We start from the raw sequence: 18,035 nt of genomic DNA on the forward strand, positions 1-18,035 counted from the left end.
ACAGTCATAAAGTACACTGTTTTGTTTTGAATTCTTATCGACCATATCTCTCCTGCTAATGCTTGTCCCATGAGGCGTTACGATAATTCAAACAGCAGGTGATAACTTTTGTGGTAAAGGGAGGATTGCCCCTTTGTGTGTGTGTGTGTGTGTGTGTGTGTGTGTGTGTGTGTGTGTGTGTGTGTGTGTGTGTGTGTGTGTGTGTGTGTGTGTGTGTGTGTGTGTGTGTGTGTGTGTGTGAGAGAGAGAGAGAGAGATAATTAAACAAAATAAAGTGAACGAATGTGTAACTACGGGTGCTTGCACGAAGTGGGCAACCCACACGATATTTGTTGCAAACAAACATTATAACGTTCAGGACTCGAATCAGTCTGTGCGTATTCTACTTCTGCTACGTATTTGTATTTCATTGTTTATGGTAGGACACTTTGCTTATATATAGGCTAGCCTTTACCTTGTAGGCTTATTGTAGGCATAGGCCTACTTTTTATAATGTCTTTATCATACTAATAACATTGTTATTAGGCCTATACGTGCATTTTAATCGAGATGCACATAGCCCCGTTGTAATGTTTGAGGAAATACCCCTTATCAAAAGTATATAAAAAAGAACCCAAAACTTTTTCAACCCCTAATTGCCAAGATGTATTTTAAACAAAGAAATCTCATAACATCCCATTTTATGGTTTCCTACAATTTATTATGAACGAATTCGCAGGCCTATTCCATCTCAACGCAGCTGCTCTTTCCGCTCTACTGTAAAATGCAGGCACAGTAAAACAAATTATAGAAAAAGACAAGGAGTTGGAGGAGACAAAACGTCCCAAATGAGTTGATCAAACATTTGTATAACAGTTCCATCCCTCACAAAGCCAGGCCTCGAGCACACAATTGGACATTTGAGGATGAACTTGGGAGACAAAGGCGCGAGAGTCCATTGAGATTTACGCTTCGGTTACGCGTGGACAAAGCCTGGCTTCGCAGCAGCTTGGTCGCCATAAAAGAAGGCAACCTGTTTATAATTCAGTCAGAAAAGGAGAAGGAGCTTTGCAACAAAAGGCAGAGAAAATACATTATGAGACCGCAATGAAGGATGAATTATTCAGGTCCGCCAATAGCCGCTGCTCGGGCTAGGTCTAGAGACTGTTCACCATGGAGAAATGGCCGTTTTCACCTACAAAATGTTTCTTTTGGAGTCTTTTTAGGTCGTCTAAAGAAGCCGACTGCCATTCAGAACCTCTCAAGCCCTCTTTCTCTCTCTCTCTCTCTCACCCACACACACACACACACACACACACACACACACACACACACACACACACACACACACACCCACACACACACACACACACACACACACACACACACACACACACACACACACACACACACACACACACACACACACACACAGCTATAGTGTATAGACCTAACTGATATAAAAAACACTTTCAAATCATCTTAATATGCTTATTTAATGGCGAGGTGAATTAAACTTTTTGATAATGTGTTACTTTTAATTTTGGACATACAGAGCATTGCGGACATAATGGTTTACGAAAATACAAACGTTTTGTGTATTATGTGCACTCAGATTATACATTTTGTGCACACTCACATATTTTACACAATGTTTAAAAGTTATAGTTTTTTTGTTGATGCTTCGGGTTCCTGCTTTCAACACTTTTATATTAGCATTTTTAGTTAATGTCACTTAATAATTATTTAGGCATGTTACAAATTCCAATGCCACAAGATAAGAAATTATAGTTTCTGTGTAGCAGCCTCAGGCTTTGACAAAATATTATATCTTATAAAATGACAAATATTTTCCTAAATACATGCATAGGCTACTTTATGGTTATTAATATTTTAATTCATAGGCCTAATATATAAATATAATTTTTAATTTTATAAGTACAAATTGTTGCACAATATATTTTCTTACCAATATAGGCCTGATGATATTCATGTACAATTGGCTAGTAACATGTCCCTCTGCATGGTCTATTATTAAGTCTTTGATGCCCTATTCTTTCCCTTTTAAACATTAATAATGTCTTCTAAATGATTTGATATTGTGCTATGTCACATTTAATGATCGAGGGAGTGTATTAAGGACTCCTTTGGTGAATGGGGACCAATGTTCTCCCCCGAGAGGCGCGCTTGGCCTCGAGCGGTGGTCACAATGGAACTCGCCACTCGTCATGCGCAATGCTGCAATACTCACCCATCATGCTCTCACCCCCTTGCGCTCTCAAAATCTCTTCAAGCGGATTAAATTGAGCCTTTTATTTCATTTTACTTTCATCCAGAGAGCGAACCCGCCTCTCTCCCTCGGTTTCCTTCTCTTTCTCTCCATGCCCGCGGCGCACATTCGTTTAAATCTATGATTCATCTTCAGGAGTGCAACCGCTAACAAAAGGAAGTCAGTTTGTTGTAGAAAGGTCCCTAAAATTAAATTCTCCGTTAAATTATTGACCCATCTGATATTTGTCTTTATTTGGTTGCCAATACATGTCACATTGTGTTATTAATTCCAAAATGAAGGGTATAAATTAATATTAATAAGCCTAAAATAGTATCCGTTTCCTTATAAAGGTTGTCCTGTGTCCACGTGCTCATTCGGGCTCACTTTACCCCAATCAGTTTGCTATCCTATTTCCATTCGTATCGGTCAAGTGTACATTTTACCCTAAGGGCTAACTAAAAATGTAAATGACCTTTGCCACGACAATGCTTTGACTTGAAACGGGCACAGTTAATTTTTGCACTAATATCAGATGACTCAAACTAATGCATGGTTTATGCTATTATGCGTAGGTAAGGAGAGTTGAAATGAGCGCACACTTCAAATTGGTTGGTGTTTGGTCCTGAGGACTAAGCTATTGTGGTGCTCTAGAGATTGCCTTGTATGGGTAGAGTGACGCCAGTAACGTCAAATCTCGACTTTTGTTTTTACGATTTGTAGTTTTTTCGAGACCTGTGGCGTCCACTATTTTCTGGCGTTTTTTTCTGTCTGGTCTCATTTGTAATGCTGTTTTTACAGCCGCAATTACAATCTGAAAATTACATTGTTCAGCTAAACGGGTCAAACATTGATGAAGTCGATGTTTGTTGAGACCATTGTTGTGCGAGGGTCGTTCAGAATTCATTGTCGTTTCTCTTAAGCGTCCACATCAAAGGCGGCTTGTTTGGATTTATTTGTCGGGGGAAAAAGACAACTGAAATGTATTTCGGAAATTTCAAGCTCGCTCAATTGCAGCCTCTTGCACCACAGTGCCTAAAATGATGCGCAAGTATATCCTCACGTGCCAAATGTGTTTGGAATGAAGGCTGGTGCAGTTGGTTAAGTAGACCGTAGGGCAGGCTATCTTTCTCAATTCATGTGTCAGAGAAAATACTTTCCACTTAGAATTACAATAGTTGAACACATTCTGCCACTCTTTAGAAAATACCTTTCCAAATGTCCAGTCAGTGCTCCAGTCTCACTAAATGCCTCCTGTGCATATTTGCTATTTTGGCACAGTTCCTGCATAACCATTAGCAGGGGGTTCAGTATAGTAGTTTCTGTGCCTTCCAGAATCTAAAAGGCTAACATTGAGTTAATTAACCCTAGAAATGGAGCTAATGATTGATAATGTACAAGCGGCCCTCCCCTCTCTCCTCCTCTCTCATATTTCCAGTGTATCTTCTTAACCTTACTTGGCTAATTAAAATTAGCCTGAATAACACTGATGATACATACAGAGGAGCCTTGTTGGCCCAGCACATTTCCATTTATACTCGGACACACACAAAATTCCCCATCTGAAAGACAAACAGTCAAAGAGGGATAACTTTATTTTGTGAAAGGGACTCCTGGAAAGGGCTAATTGAATAAGTCTGGGATCTTTGAAAACCTGCCATGGTGAGCGCAGTCATCGTGTCATAATTAGGTTTATTGAGGCGCATTCCGCCAATCTGCTGCCATTCTCCCAGCCTCATTGTGCCCAGAGCCAGGCCAATAGCTGCAGGACAAAAGGGAATCAAGAGCTGACAATACATGAAAGGGCCAAAGATTTAGCTGCTTTTGTAACAGAAACTGAGCAGGACTTTTGTTTGTGTAAATAAAGTTGACGAACTACCCACTACTCAGGCTGGAGCATCTATACAATTTAATATGTGGGCACACACTGGATTAGTGCCAGGAGGAGAGAGGGAGGGAGGGAGAGAGGAGGAGAGGGAGAGAGGAGGAGAGGGAGAGGGGGGAGGGGGGGGGGGGTGCTGGAAAGAGAGTGAATGGGGAAGAGAGAAGGGAGAGGGGGGTAAAGAAAATAGTTTGAGAGAGTATTAGGGGCTAGGTTTGTGTATTTAGTGTGTGAGTGTTTGAGAGAGTATTAGGGGCTAGGTTTGTGTATTTAGTGTGTGAGTGTTTGAGAGAGTATTAGGGGCTAGGTTTGTGTATTTAGTGTGTGACTGTTTGAGAGAGTATTAGGGGCTAGGTTTGTGTATTTAGTGTGTGAGTGTTTGAGAGAGTATTAGGGGCTAGGTTTGTGTATTTAGTGTGTGAGTGTTTGAGAGAGTATTAGGGGCTAGGTTTGTGTATTTAGTGTGTGACTGTTTGAGAGAGTATTAGGGGCTAGGTTTGTGTATTTAGTGTGTGAGTGTTTGAGAGAGTATTAGGGGCTAGGTTTGTGTATTTAGTGTGTGAGTGTTTGTAGATTTATGTCCTGCATGGCTTCTGATGTTGTATTTGTGATGTTCATCATTGTCTTACAGTGGCACTGGAAGAGGGAGGGTGGTGAGATGAGGCTTTGCTAAGAGGCATTGAAGTTGGAAACACAATACACACTATACTGTAGCATAGATCCATGGGCAAGGTCCCATATAACATTCTCATATACATCATAATGTTCCAGTTCTTATGTTTTAAGGTGTTAAAGGTGCTGCCTACTGAAAATCAGTTATCTTCATGGATTCAGTTACACTCCGAAGGCACATTCCAAATAATGGCTGATGCACGCATTTGCTCCCGAGTGGTGCAGCGGTCTAAGGCACTGCATCTCAGTGCAAGAGGCATCACTACAGTCCCTGGTTCGAATCCAGGCTGTATCACATCCAGCCGTGATTGGGAGTCCCATAGGGCGGCGCACAATTGGCCCAGCTTCGTCTGGATTTGGCCGGGGTAGGTCGTCATTATAAATAAGAATTTGTTCTTAACTGACTTTCCTAGTTAAATAAAGGTTCAATGTCACTGAATCTTTCACACAAGTCATGCATTGATATTTTTGAGTGAAAGTTTGAGTTGTATGTGCAGTTAGGGAACAGAACAATTAGACTATAGGGAAACTCAGTAAGATGAGTTGATGGATTCCACTCATGGCACATTCCATGTATACTCTTAAATAGACTTCACACTTTAGTTCTTCTCTGTGATTTTCACCTTGTAAACACAATCTCACAATTAAAATATCCAGCAGCAGATGATTCATACCAAGGGTACAACTTTTGTTTTAGAAGTCGGGGGGACATAATATACAGTACCAGTCAAAAGTTTGGACACACCTACTCACTCCAGGGGTTTTAATTTATTTATTTTTTTACTATTTTCTACATTGTAGAATAATAGTGAAGACATCAACACTATGAAATAACATATATGGAATCATGTAGTAACCAAAGAAGTGTTAAACAAATATATTTCAATTAACAGGTGTGCCTTGTTAAAAGTTAATTTGTGGAATTTCTTTCCTTCTTAATGTGTTTGAGCCAATCAGTTGTGTTGTGACAAGGTAGAGGTGGTATACAGAAAATAGCCCTATTTGGTAAAACACCAAGTCCATATTATGGCAAGAACAGCTCATATAAGCTGTTCTTAAAGTCCATCATTACTTTAAGACATGAAGGTCATTCAATCCGGAAAATTTCAAGAACTTCAAGTGCAGTCGCAAAAACAATCAAGCGCTATGATGAAACTGGCTCTCATGAGGACCGCCACAGGAAAGGAAGACCCAGAGTTACCTCTGCTGCAGAGGATAAGTTCAGTATAGAGTTAACTGCACCTCAGATTGCAGCCCAAGTAAATGCTTCACATAGTTCAAGTAACAGACACATCTCAACATCAACTGTTCAGAGGAGACTGTGTGAATCAGATCTTCATGGTTGAATTGCTGCAGCGAAACCACTTCTAAAGGACACCAATAAGAAGAATAGACTTGCGTGGGCCAAGAAACATGCGCAATGGACATTAGACCGGTGGAAATCCATCCTTTGGTCTGATGAGTCCAAATTTGAGATTTTTGGTTCCAACTGCCATGTCTTTGTGAGACTCAAAATAAGTGAATGGATGATCTCCGCATGTATGGTTCCCACTGTGAAGCATGGAGGAGGAGGTGTGATGGTGTGGGGGTGGTTTGCTGGTGACACTGTCTGTGATTTATTTAGAATTCAAGGTACACTTAACCAGCATGGTTACCGCAGCGATATGCCATCCCATCTGGTTTGTGTTTAGTGGGACTATCATTTGTTTTTCAAGAGGACAATGACCTAAAACACACCTCCAGGCTGTGTAAGGGCTATTTGACCTAGAAGGAGAGTGACAATCACCGACCTCAACCCAATTGAGATGGTTTGGGATGAGTTGGACAACAAGTGCTCAGCAAGTGCTCAGCATATGTGGGAACTCCTTCAAGACTGTTGGAAAAGCATTCCATATGAAGCTGGTTGTGAGAATGCCTAGAGTGTGCAAAGCTGTTGTCAAGGCAAAGGGTGGCTACTTTGAAGAATCTAAAATATATTTTGATTTGTTTAACACTTTTTTGGTTACTACATGATTCCATATGTGTTATTTCATAGTTGTGATGTCTTCACTATTATTCTACAATGTAGAAAATAGTAAAAATAAAGAAAAACCCTTGAATGAGTAGGTGTGTCCAAACTTTTGACTGGTTCTGTATATATATATATATATATATATATATATATATATATATATATATATATATATATATATATATATATATATATATATTTTTATCCAGTCAGATAAACACTCCAAACAGTCTACCCGACCGCTCAGAGGCGTCCACATGGTCCTAAAGCACACCGTTGCCTTATTTTGTATCACATTCCAATGATAAAACTGGGGTCACAAAATGCAATTTCAGAATGTGTGGGGGGGCGGCGGCATGTACCCCCGTCCCCAGTAAAAGTTGCGCCCCTGATTCATACATTCATGAAGGTGGCTCATTAAAGACAGTTATAGAAAACATGACAACCTTGACATCTTCGGTTCTTACATCTTGTGTTCTATACGAGACGCTGTAAATAATAGTAATTTCTGGCACGTTAACGGTTGTTGCTACGCTCTCTAGCAACGATCAAAGTAGTGTGAAGAAACTATATGGAAATGTACAATATGTGAGTGTGTCTGGAACATGAAAATGATTTGAGTGTTGAGTGCTTGTTGATTGTTTGTTGTTATAAAGCTTAGAGCTTCAGAGAAACAGAGTTAGACTGGGTCTATATAGAGCTAGAATGAGGTTATATAGAGCTAAACTGAGGTTATATAGAGCTAGAATGAGGTTATATAGAGCTAAACTGAGGTTATATAGAGCTAGACTGAGGTTATATAGAGCTAAACTGAGGTTATATAGAGCTAGACTGAGGTTATATAGAGCTAAACTGAGGTTATAGAGAGCTTGACTGAGGTTATATAGAGCTAGACTGAGGTGATATAGAGTTAGACTGAGGTGATATAGAGTTAGACTGAGGTGATATAGAGTTAGACTGAGGTGATATAGAGTTAGACTGAGGTGATATAGAGTTAGACTGAGGTGATATAGAGTTAGACTGAGGTGATATAGCTAGACTGAGGTGATATAGAGTTAGACTGAGGTGATATAGAGTTAGACTGAGGTGATATAGAGTTAGACTGAGGTGATATAGAGTTAGACTGAGGTTATATAGAGCTAGACAGGTGATATAGAGTTAGACTCAGACTATACAAAGTTAGACTGAGGCTATATAGAGCAAAATGGCGACTGCCCTAAATAACATGACCATCCAAAGACTGATATTCCCTGTCAGTCTGAGGAATGTGTCACTCAGTGTGTCCCTGGGCACGAGGGCACAGGGGGCAAGGGGGAGCACCAAATCACTCTCACTAACCCTCGCCTCGGGCTCTCTCTGTCCTTCTGCTCCTCCGCCTCGCATCATTTTTTATAATGCAGTGCATGATGACAATCCAAGCATAAAAACATAGTTATCTGCAAATGAATGGGGGCTCTATGCTTCATTAAAGCCTCTTTCTCCTTTCACACCCCTATTGTGACCCTCTGATATCAATTCAAAGGGCAATTAATGAATGCAGGCCAACTTTGAAGTGGGGGCGATTGGAGAAGGGGTTTGGGGCTCGGGGCTCGGGGCTTCCTCCTTTAGCCCCTTCAACCTCTCGCACACCCCTTTCACCCGTGATGGACTTGCCACATTCAGCCGAGTGCGCCAAAAGACGGTTTGAAGTGAGTGAAAGAGAGAAAAGGCCTGCGAAGGTCAAGGAGAATGGCTGCCATAGAATATGGCCTCTCTTTATCTAATGGAAGTATCCACCGAACACAACGGCTAGAGAAAAAGAGAGAGAGAAGGAAGGGGGTGAGAGGTTGTTTTTACAAGTGTGTGTGAGTGTGTGTGCATGTGCAGAGGAGAGATTGGGGATGTCAACGCTGTGGAACGCAGGGCAAAGGCAACTGAATGAGGTGGTTGAACAAGGAAAGGCAGACAGGGAGTTGTTAATCACTTGACTGAGGTAAGGGCATAAGGCTCTGGACAGGGCAGGGATAGGGATATAAGGCTCTGGACAGGGCAGGGGTAGGGATATAAGGCTCTGGACAGGGCAGGGGTAGGGATATAAGGCTCTGGACAGGGCAGGGGTAGGGATATAAGGCTCTGGACAGGGCAGGGGTAGGGATATAAGGCTCTGGACAGGGCAGGGATAGGGATATAAGGCTCTGGACAGGGCAGGGATAGGGATATAAGGCTCTGGACAGGGCAGGGGTAGGGATATAAGGCTCTGGACAGGGCAGGGGTAGGGATATAAGGCTCTGGACAGGGCAGGGGTAGGGATATAAGGCTCTGGACAGGGCAGGGGTAGGGATATAAGGCTCTGGACAGGGCAGGGGTAGGGATATAAGGCTCTGGACAGGGCAGGGGTAGGGATATGAGGCTCTGGACAGGACAGGGGTAGGGATATAAGGCTCTGGACAGGGCAGGGATAGGGATATAAGGCTCTGGACAGGGCAGGGATAGGGATATAAGGCTCTGGACAGGACAGGGGTAGGGATATAAGGCTCTGGACAGGACAGGGGTAGGGATATAAGGCTCTGGACAGGGCAGGGATAGGGATATAAGGCTCTGGACAGGACAGGGGTAGGGATATAAGGCTCTGGACAGGACAGGGGTAGGGATATAAGGCTCTGGACAGGGCAGGGATAGGGATATAAGGCTCTGGACAGGGCAGGGGTAGGGATATAAGGCTCTGGACAGGGCAGGGCAAGCTGGGAGGGAGGGAGTTAACCTTGTTCTCAATATTAGAACCTAGAAATGGCAATATAAGTTGTTTTCTTTATTGTAAGGAACTATAAATTCTTCTTACTATACTATTACCATGTTATTAACATTTAATTACATGCCGTAGTGTAAAATGCTACCAACAGTCAAAGATGACAAGAGCTTAGCTGTTTTTGACCTTTTAAAATTTAAGGGACTTTGTTAAAGAGAATCACATTGAGTTAACTCCCCAGTGGTAAGTCAGTGCCTAGCTCTCTTTTCCTGTCAGACCAGGCTAAGTGGGGTCAGATGTCAACGTAAGGTCATTCTCCATCATCCCTACAGGAAACAGGGTTACAATCATGCTTGGGTCAACATGACAGGTAACAGCTTCTTGTTGTCCCGCCACAGCACAAACTCTCATAACTCTCATTGCTGTCTAGAGGTTTTCTGTCTAGAGTTTTCTGTCTAGAGGATTTCTGTCTAGAGGTTTTCTGTCTAGAGGTTTTCTGTCTAGAGTTTTCTGTCTAGAGGTTTTCTGTCTAGAGGTTTTCTCTCTAGAGGTTTTCTGTCTAGAGGTTTTCTCTCTAGAGGTTTTCTGTCTAGAGGTTTTCTGTCTAGAGGTTTCCTTTAGAGGTTTTCTGTCTAGAGGTTTTCTGTCTAGAGGATTTCTGTCTAGAGGTTTTCTGTCTAGAGGTTTTCTGTCTAGAGGTTTCCTTTAGAGGTTTTCTGTCTAGAGGTTTTTCTGTCTAGAGGATTTCTGTCTAGAGGTTTTCTGTCTAGAGGTTTTCTGTCTAGAGGTTTCCTTTAGAGGTTTCCTTTAGAGGTTTTCTGTCTAGAGGTTTTCTGTCTAGAGGATTTCTGTCTAGAGGTTTCCTTTAGAGGTTTTCTGTCTAGAGGTTTTTCTGTCTAGAGGTTTTCTGTCTAGAGGTTTCCTTTAGAGGTTTCCTTTAGAGGTTTCCTTTAGAGGTTTCCTTTAGAGGTTTTTTGTCTAGAGGTTTTCTGTCTAGAGGTTTTCTGTCTAGAGGTTTTCTGTCTAGAGGTTTTCTGTCTAGAGGATTTCTGTCTAGAGGTTTCCTTTAGAGGTTTCCTTTAGAGGTTTTCTGTCTAGAGGTTTCCTTTAGAGGTTTTCTGTCTAGAGGTTTTCTGTCTAGAGGTTTTCTGTCTAGAGGTTTTCTGTCTAGAGGTTTTCTGTCTAGAGGTTTTCTGTCTAGAGGATTTCTGTCTAGAGGTTTCCTTTAGAGGTTTTCTCTCTAGAGGTTTTCTGTCTAGAGGTTTTCTGTCTAGAGGTTTTCTGTCTAGAGGTTTCCTTTAGAGGTTTTCTGTCTAGAGGTTTTCTGTCTAGAGGATTTCTGTCTAGAGGTTTTCTGTCTAGAGGTTTCCTTTAGAGGTTTTCTGTCTAGAGGTTTCCTTTAGAGGTTTCCTTTAGAGGTTTTCTGTCTAGAGGTTTCCTTTAGAGGTTTTCTGTCTAGAGGTTTTCTGTCTAGAGGTTTTCTGTCTAGAGGTTTTCTGTCTAGAGGTTTTCTGTCTAGAGGTTTTCTGTCTAGAGGATTTCTGTCTAGAGGTTTCCTTTAGAGGTTTTCTCTCTAGAGGTTTTCTGTCTAGAGGTTTTCTGTCTAGAGGTTTTCTGTCTAGAGGTTTCCTTTAGAGGTTTTCTGTCTAGAGGTTTTCTGTCTAGAGGATTTCTGTCTAGAGGTTTTCTGTCTAGAGGTTTCCTTTAGAGGTTTTCTGTCTAGAGGTTTCCTTTAGAGGTTTTCTGTCTAGAGGTTTTCTGTCTAGAGGTTTCCTTTAGAGGTTTTCTCTCTAGAGGTTTTCTGTCTAGAGGTTTTCTGTCTAGAGGTTTTCTGTCTAGAGGTTTCCTTTAGAGGTTTTCTCTCTAGAGGTTTTCTGTCTAGAGGTTTTCTGTCTAGAGGTTTTCTGTCTAGAGGTTTTCTGTCTAGAGGTTTTCTGTCTAGAGGTTTCCTTTAGAGGTTTTTATCGTTTGAGGAGAGCTTGGTTGCTTTGTCTTATTCAGTCTTTCTTTTCTTGAAGCTTGATGAGGTTATGATTTATTAGTTATTCTTTCTCTCACCACATCATCTCTTTCTCAAGCACGCACACACACACACACACACACACACACACACACACACACACACACACACACACACACACACACACACACACACACACACACACACACACACACACACACACACACACACACACACACACACACACACACACACACACACACCCTCGTTGACAGTGCAGACAAACACACAGCGCTCTTCACACACTCTCAATTACAGGGCAGCTGTAGAGGTTGGGGCTCCTCCTTAGCAAGTCAAGTGAGCACCCCCCACCTCCTTTAACAACATGCTAGAGGCGCAGATGGGCCCATAAGCTGTCAGTTAACCATTATCCTTCAGTCCTTCAGGCATCTGCCCAGTCTTCTATGTACTGTTTAATGCAGTTGGGCAGTCACTTAGTCCCCCGGCCCCTGAAAAGGACCAGCGTCACTCCCCGCCCAAATAAATGCTTCATTTGTCTCCTCTGCCTTTTGTTTTGTTTCAGAGGGGGGCACATGTCACTGGCTCAGTTACCCTCTTCATTTACCAACCACCCCAAGAGAACCTCCATGGCAGTACCCGCTGTCCGTCCAGTAACCCCCATGAGAAGGCTGTAAACAGAAACCCATATGGTCAGCCACCCCACACACCCACCCACCCACCATGCCCAAAATGTAGCTCCATACACTCCATCTCTCTGCGGACATTTGAAAGCCTTTTTGTCCTCACTCGCAGTCCCCACAAAACCACGCCGTACGATTTCCAGGAGCACAGTCTGTTTCAGTTAAATCCTCTATTCTTTACCCTCCTCTGGAATGAGGGGAGTATTTTTTTTCTCTTTTGGCTCTCTCAGGTTGTTTTGTCTCAGGCTGCTATGTGCTGTGTGCCTCTCAGGTTGTTTTGGCTCAGGCTGCTATGTGCTGTGTGCCTCTCAGGTTGTTTTGGCTCAGGCTGCTATGTGCTGTGTGCCTCTCAGGTTGTTTTGGCTCAGGCTGCTATGTGCTGTGTGCCTCTCAGGTTGTTTTGGCTCAGGCTGCTATGTGCTGTGTGCCTCTCAGGTTGTTTTGGCTCAGGCTGCTATGTGCTGTGTGCCTCTCAGGTTGTTTTGGCTCAGGCTGCTATGTGCTGTGTGCCTCTCAGGTTGTTTTGGCTCAGGCTGCTATGTGCTGTGTGCCTCTCAGGTTGTTTTGGCTCAGGCTGCTATGTGCTGTGTGCCTCTCAGGTTGTTTTGGCTCAGGCTGCTATGTGCTGTGTGCCTCTCAGGTTGTTTTGGCTCAGGCTGCTATGTGCTGTGTGCCTCTCAGGTTGTTTTGGCTCAGGCTGCTATGTGCTGTGTGCCTCTCAGGTTGTTTTGGCTCAGGCTGCTATGTGCTGTGTGCCTCTCAGGTTGTTTTGGCTCAGGCTGCTATGTGCTGTGTGCCTCTCAGGTTGTTTTGGCTCAGGCTGCTATGTGCTGTGTGCCTCTCAGGTTGTTTTGGCTCAGGCTGCTATGTGCTGTGTGCCTCTCAGGTTGTTTTGGCTCAGGCTGCTATGTGCTGTGTGCCTCTCAGGTTGTTTTGGCTCAGGCTGCTATGTGCTGTGTGCCTCTCAGGTTGTTTTGGCTCAGGCTGCTATGTGCTGTGTGCCTCTCAGGTTGTTTTGGCTCAGGCTGCTATGTGCTGTGTGCCTCTCAGGTTGTTTTGGCTCAGGCTGCTATGTGCTGTGTGCCTCTCAGGTTGTTTTGGCTCAGGCTGCTATGTGCTGTGTGCCTCTCAGGTTGTTTTGGCTCAGGCTGCTATGTGCTGTGTGCCTCTCAGGTTGTTTTGGCTCAGGCTGCTATGTGCTGTGTGCCTCTCAGGTTGTTTTGGCTCAGGCTGCTATGTGCTGTGTGCCTCTCAGGTTGTTTTGGCTCAGGCTGCTATGTGCTGTGTGCCTCTCAGGTTGTTTTGGCTCAGGCTGCTATGTGCTGTGTGCCTCTCAGGTTGTTTTGGCTCAGGCTGCTATGTGCTGTGTGCCTCTCAGGTTGTTTTGGCTCAGGCTGCTATGTGCTGTGTGCCTCTCAGGTTGTTTTGGCTCAGGCTGCTATGTGCTGTGTGCCTCTCAGGTTGTTTTGGCTCAGGCTGCTATGTGCTGTGTGCCTCTCAGGTTGTTTTGGCTCAGGCTGCTATGTGCTGTGTGCCTCTCAGGTTGTTTTGGCTCAGGCTGCTATGTGCTGTGTGCCTCTCAGGTTGTTTTGGCTCAGGCTGCTATGTGCTGTGTGCCTCTCAGGTTGTTTTGGCTCAGGCTGCTATGTGCTGTGTGCCTCTCAGGTTGTTTTGGCTCAGGCTGCTATGTGCTGTGTGCCTCTCAGGTTGTTTTGGCTCAGGCTGCTATGTGCTGTGTGCCTCTCAGGTTGTTTTGGCTCAGGCTGCTATGTGCTGTGTGCCTCTCAGGTTGTTTTGGCTCAGGCTGCTATGTGCTGTGTGCCTCTCAGGTTGTTTTGGCTCAGGCTGCTATGTGCTGTGTGCCTCTCAGGTTGTTTTGGCTCAGGCTGCTATGTGCTGTGTGCCTCTCAGGTTGTTTTGGCTCAGGCTGCTATGTGCTGTGTGCCTCTCAGGAATACAGTTTGGTTAAATTAAACAGTTTTCTTTTCTCTGCTACTCCCCTTCTCTCTCTGCGGCTTAAAGCAGCAATGCTCCGGCTCCCTGGCAGGCCCAGCCCAAGCCAGGCTTCTTCACTGGGTCTCTGACATTCAAATACTGTAGCTTTACCCTTTTAAGGATTGCACTGTGTCTTTTGGGGTTTTACAAACTGGCAAGCCTACGGGTCCAATCCCACACATACTGTAAACCCACTCCACCCACAGCTGAGGTGAAGTGAAAATACATGGAAAAGTAAGTTTGAATGTTTAGCTAGAGCATGAATAAAACATTTTAAAATACAGTTTATGTATACATAAAGAGAGATATGTGGGATTGGGTGGATAATTGGATTGCAAAGGCTATTCAGCAGTGCCAAATAAAAGCAATGAGATCCATGGATAGGAGGCAGCGGGCGGCGCCTGGGACTAACAGGGCACTCAGAGACCACAGGTCTACAGAACAGCTGTAAAGGACATGATGTTCTCCCCTCACTTCACTGCTGTGTGCTGAGTTTACTAGCTCGGAAAAATAAGCACATTCATACTGTTATACAATTTTTGTTTTGTTTTACGTGGAACTATTTTTAACTCAGGAGTAATAATGACCAAAGTAGTATCAGGGGGAAATGGTCAACTCATTGCTGTGTGCTTAGGCTGTAAATATCTTGAATGGATTTTTTCATTGTACGCATTTGTTTGTGCGTCCAATGTGTGAAATAGAGAATATCTATGTCAAAATTAGAATGTGCTGAAAACGCAGCAAGTACGAGTTTATGTGTGTGAGTGAGTGAGTGAGTGTGTGTGTGTGTGTGTGTGTGAGTGAGTGTAAGAGTGAGTGAGATGTGAGTGTATGACTGAGTGTGTGAGAGTATGAGTGAGTGTGTGAGTATATAAGTGAAGGAGTGTGTGTGTATCTTCACTCCACCAGAGTTGCCGCAGGGCTGACAAGGCTCATTAACCTAGAAGCAGAAGGATGGTCTATGTAATGCACTGTCAGTCCCAATTTTCACAGTCTACAGAAGCCTAGGCGCCTGTGTGTGTGTGTTTGTGTGTGTGGGTTGCTCTGCGCCAGGGTACTGAGAGTAGTGGGAGTTAGCGGGTGGCAGGGAAGGTGTGCTTTCTGCCCTATCACCAGGTAGACTTTTGTCACTTCAACCCCCTACTGTGTGTGCCACGCCACTTGGTGACACGACTCTTTCTCTCTCTCTTTCTCTCTCTCTCTCTCTCTCTCTCTCTCTCTCTCTCTCTGTGTAAGACCCACACTATCTCTCTCTCTCTCTCTCACAAACACACTGACACACACAACAACAACAACATCAACAACATCAACAACACAAATGCACAGTCATAGAAAGCTGGTGGTGGTAGCCTACATTTGAATAGGAGAACAACAAAGGCCTCCTCCTTCCTCTACCCCTCAGGTGCTCCCATGGTCCCCCCCAGACTGGAGTGGAAGGTTTGGGGAGCCCCCCCCCCCCCAGCTGTGCCCCCCCTCGCCCCTCTCTGGCCCTCTTTGTGCCCCCCGCTCCCCCGTGGGGCAGGTGACAGGCCCCTCTGTGCGGGCCGAGGCAGCCATGACGGATTCCACAGATGGAGCGTGCAAATCGCCAGCAAAGACCTCAGCCTTAGAGCAACAAAGAGAGAGAAAGAGAGAAATATGGGGAAGAGAAAGAGAGAGACAGAGTAGGCAGAGAGAGAGAGAGAGATGGGGACGAGGAGAGGGAGACAAAGAATATGTGAGAGAAAGAGATGGGTGAGAAAGGGAGAGAGGGAGCGAGGTCTAGGTGGTGTTTAGTTAAAGAGAGTCTCTCTGAAAGGAGTGTTCTAAGTTGGTCAGTGACTTCATTCATCTTTTTATAGTTCAACTAGATTAATGTCCCTGAATAGTTTTGTCACATGAAAGTATATCAAGACGTGACAGCAGACCTCCAAGAGGCCATAATGACACTGGTTGAAAGACAAGGTTCCCTAGGATCCCCAAAGCAGACTGATCATAACCGATAGGTAATTCCAAAGTAATTAAGGATTTTTCCAACGACTCGGCATTCCCAGAATCTAAATCCCTGTGAAATTCTTTGGAACGCTGTTGCATTCTGGTAACTGTTGGGAAACTAAGCATTCCCTATGGGCCTCCAGGAGCTGAAGCTACAAAGGCTCCTCTCTGTTTTTCCCCAGCAATCCTGTTTCGAATAATGCCCCCCACTCCAACTCCTCCACACCTCAAATTCCTACCCCACCAGCCACTACCACCACCACCTAAAAAATCTCCACCCACCCCTTGGTCTCTCTATATAATAAGTCTTTGCATTTGTTGTTTGGTTAGTGATGTGGCTTGAAGATGTTTAGAAGTCAGGAATTAAAATATTTGTTCTACTGGAAGCTCACAGAGTGAATGACTCATTAGGCACTTGGAGGTAGTAAAGTTGCAGTTTTCCTTCTTGATTCATTGTAATGGTCTTAACCACGACCGGCAGCCATTTTACATCTTGGTTCTGTTTAGTGTGGATGGGAGCAGCTGAGAGGCCTGTGTGAGTCGCTGTAAACAGAAATAGAACATTCTGATAAAGTGCAAAATAGAATAATCTTCCCAAATACCCAAAGGAAACATCTCTCCCTCCCCTACCCTTTCTCTTTCTTTCTCTCTCTCCCTTCCTCACTTTGTTTAATGTTTCTTTACCAATTTGCTCTTAATGTATCCTAAGTTGGCTCCCACTGTCAATGGTGTTGAGAAGGGAAAGTGTTGAGGGGGGAGTGGATCAGTTTCACATGAGGAACCTCAAGCTATTTGGATTTTCTTGTATTTTCTTGTTGCTTCTGATGGGGACTAATACAGTGTTGCACAAAAACTCCCCCTCCGCTCCAGAGAATTCATTAAGCGTAACACAAAGTCGGCTCGCCAGCCTCAATGAACTTCTGTTCTGAAGTAGCTAAAGGCCTACTGCCTGGTAGGAAACCAGCCCATACGCTTCAGAACAGAGTACACAGTAGTATTACAACTGATCTTACTTTAACTTGAATAGTAGACATACAAAAGCTGTCAAGTCTCATATTATCACACTGACTCAATCCAGCTGAAACTTCCACTCAGTGACCACTTCAATGTCTGACTGTGTGTGTGTGTGTGTGTGTGTGTGTGTGTGTGTGTGTGTGTGTGTGTGTGTGTGTGTGTGTGTGTGTGTGTGTGTGTGTGTGTGTGTGTGTGTGTGTGTGTGTGTGTGTGTGTGTGTGTGCGCGTGTGCGTGTCTGTACAAAGTAGAGCTGGGATGATACACCGAAAATGATCGACACCGACTATATCTGTTACGGGCGTCGTACAGAGGAGACCAAGGCGCAGCGTGTAGAGTGCTCATCGTTATATATTTTTAATGGAAACGAACACTAGACAAAATAACAAAATGACAGCCAACAGTTCCGTCAGGTTTACAAACGAAACAGAAAGCAACTACCCACACAAACAAAGGGAAAAACAGGCTGCCTAAGTATGGCTTCCAATCAGAGACAACAATAGACAGCTGCCTCTGATTGGAAACCATACCCGGCCAAAACATAGAAAACGAAACATAGAATGCCCACCCACCTATCACACCCTGACCTAACTAAACAGAGAAAACACAGGTCTCCTAGGTCAGAGCGTGACAATATCAATCACTTATCGCAGGCATTTTGCTGATATCGTTCATCATGATAAGTAGCCTATACTGGAGAAATTTGAAATTTGAAATGAAATAAGTTTGATAATATGTGTGATTATTAATGGGACAATTGATGGTACAACCATCAAACTAGTAGTTTAAAGGCAGAGTGCAGTCAAAAACTAGATTTTTCTGTGCTTTATATACACTACATGACCAAAAGATCAG

General features: G+C 43.8%; 1 protein-coding gene across 4 annotated transcripts in view; it reads left to right on the plus strand.

Annotated features, from left to right (window-relative positions):
- LOC106581315 (paired box protein Pax-3) overlaps window positions 1–18,035 on the plus strand; it is a 35,875-nt gene that overhangs the window by 2,879 nt on the left and 14,961 nt on the right. The gene's annotated exons all lie outside the window — the stretch shown is intronic.

Source organism: Salmo salar, chromosome 20 (assembly GCF_965601325.2).
Source record: "Salmo salar chromosome 20, fSalSal1, whole genome shotgun sequence".
Classification (NCBI taxonomy): Eukaryota; Metazoa; Chordata; class Actinopteri; order Salmoniformes; family Salmonidae; genus Salmo; species Salmo salar.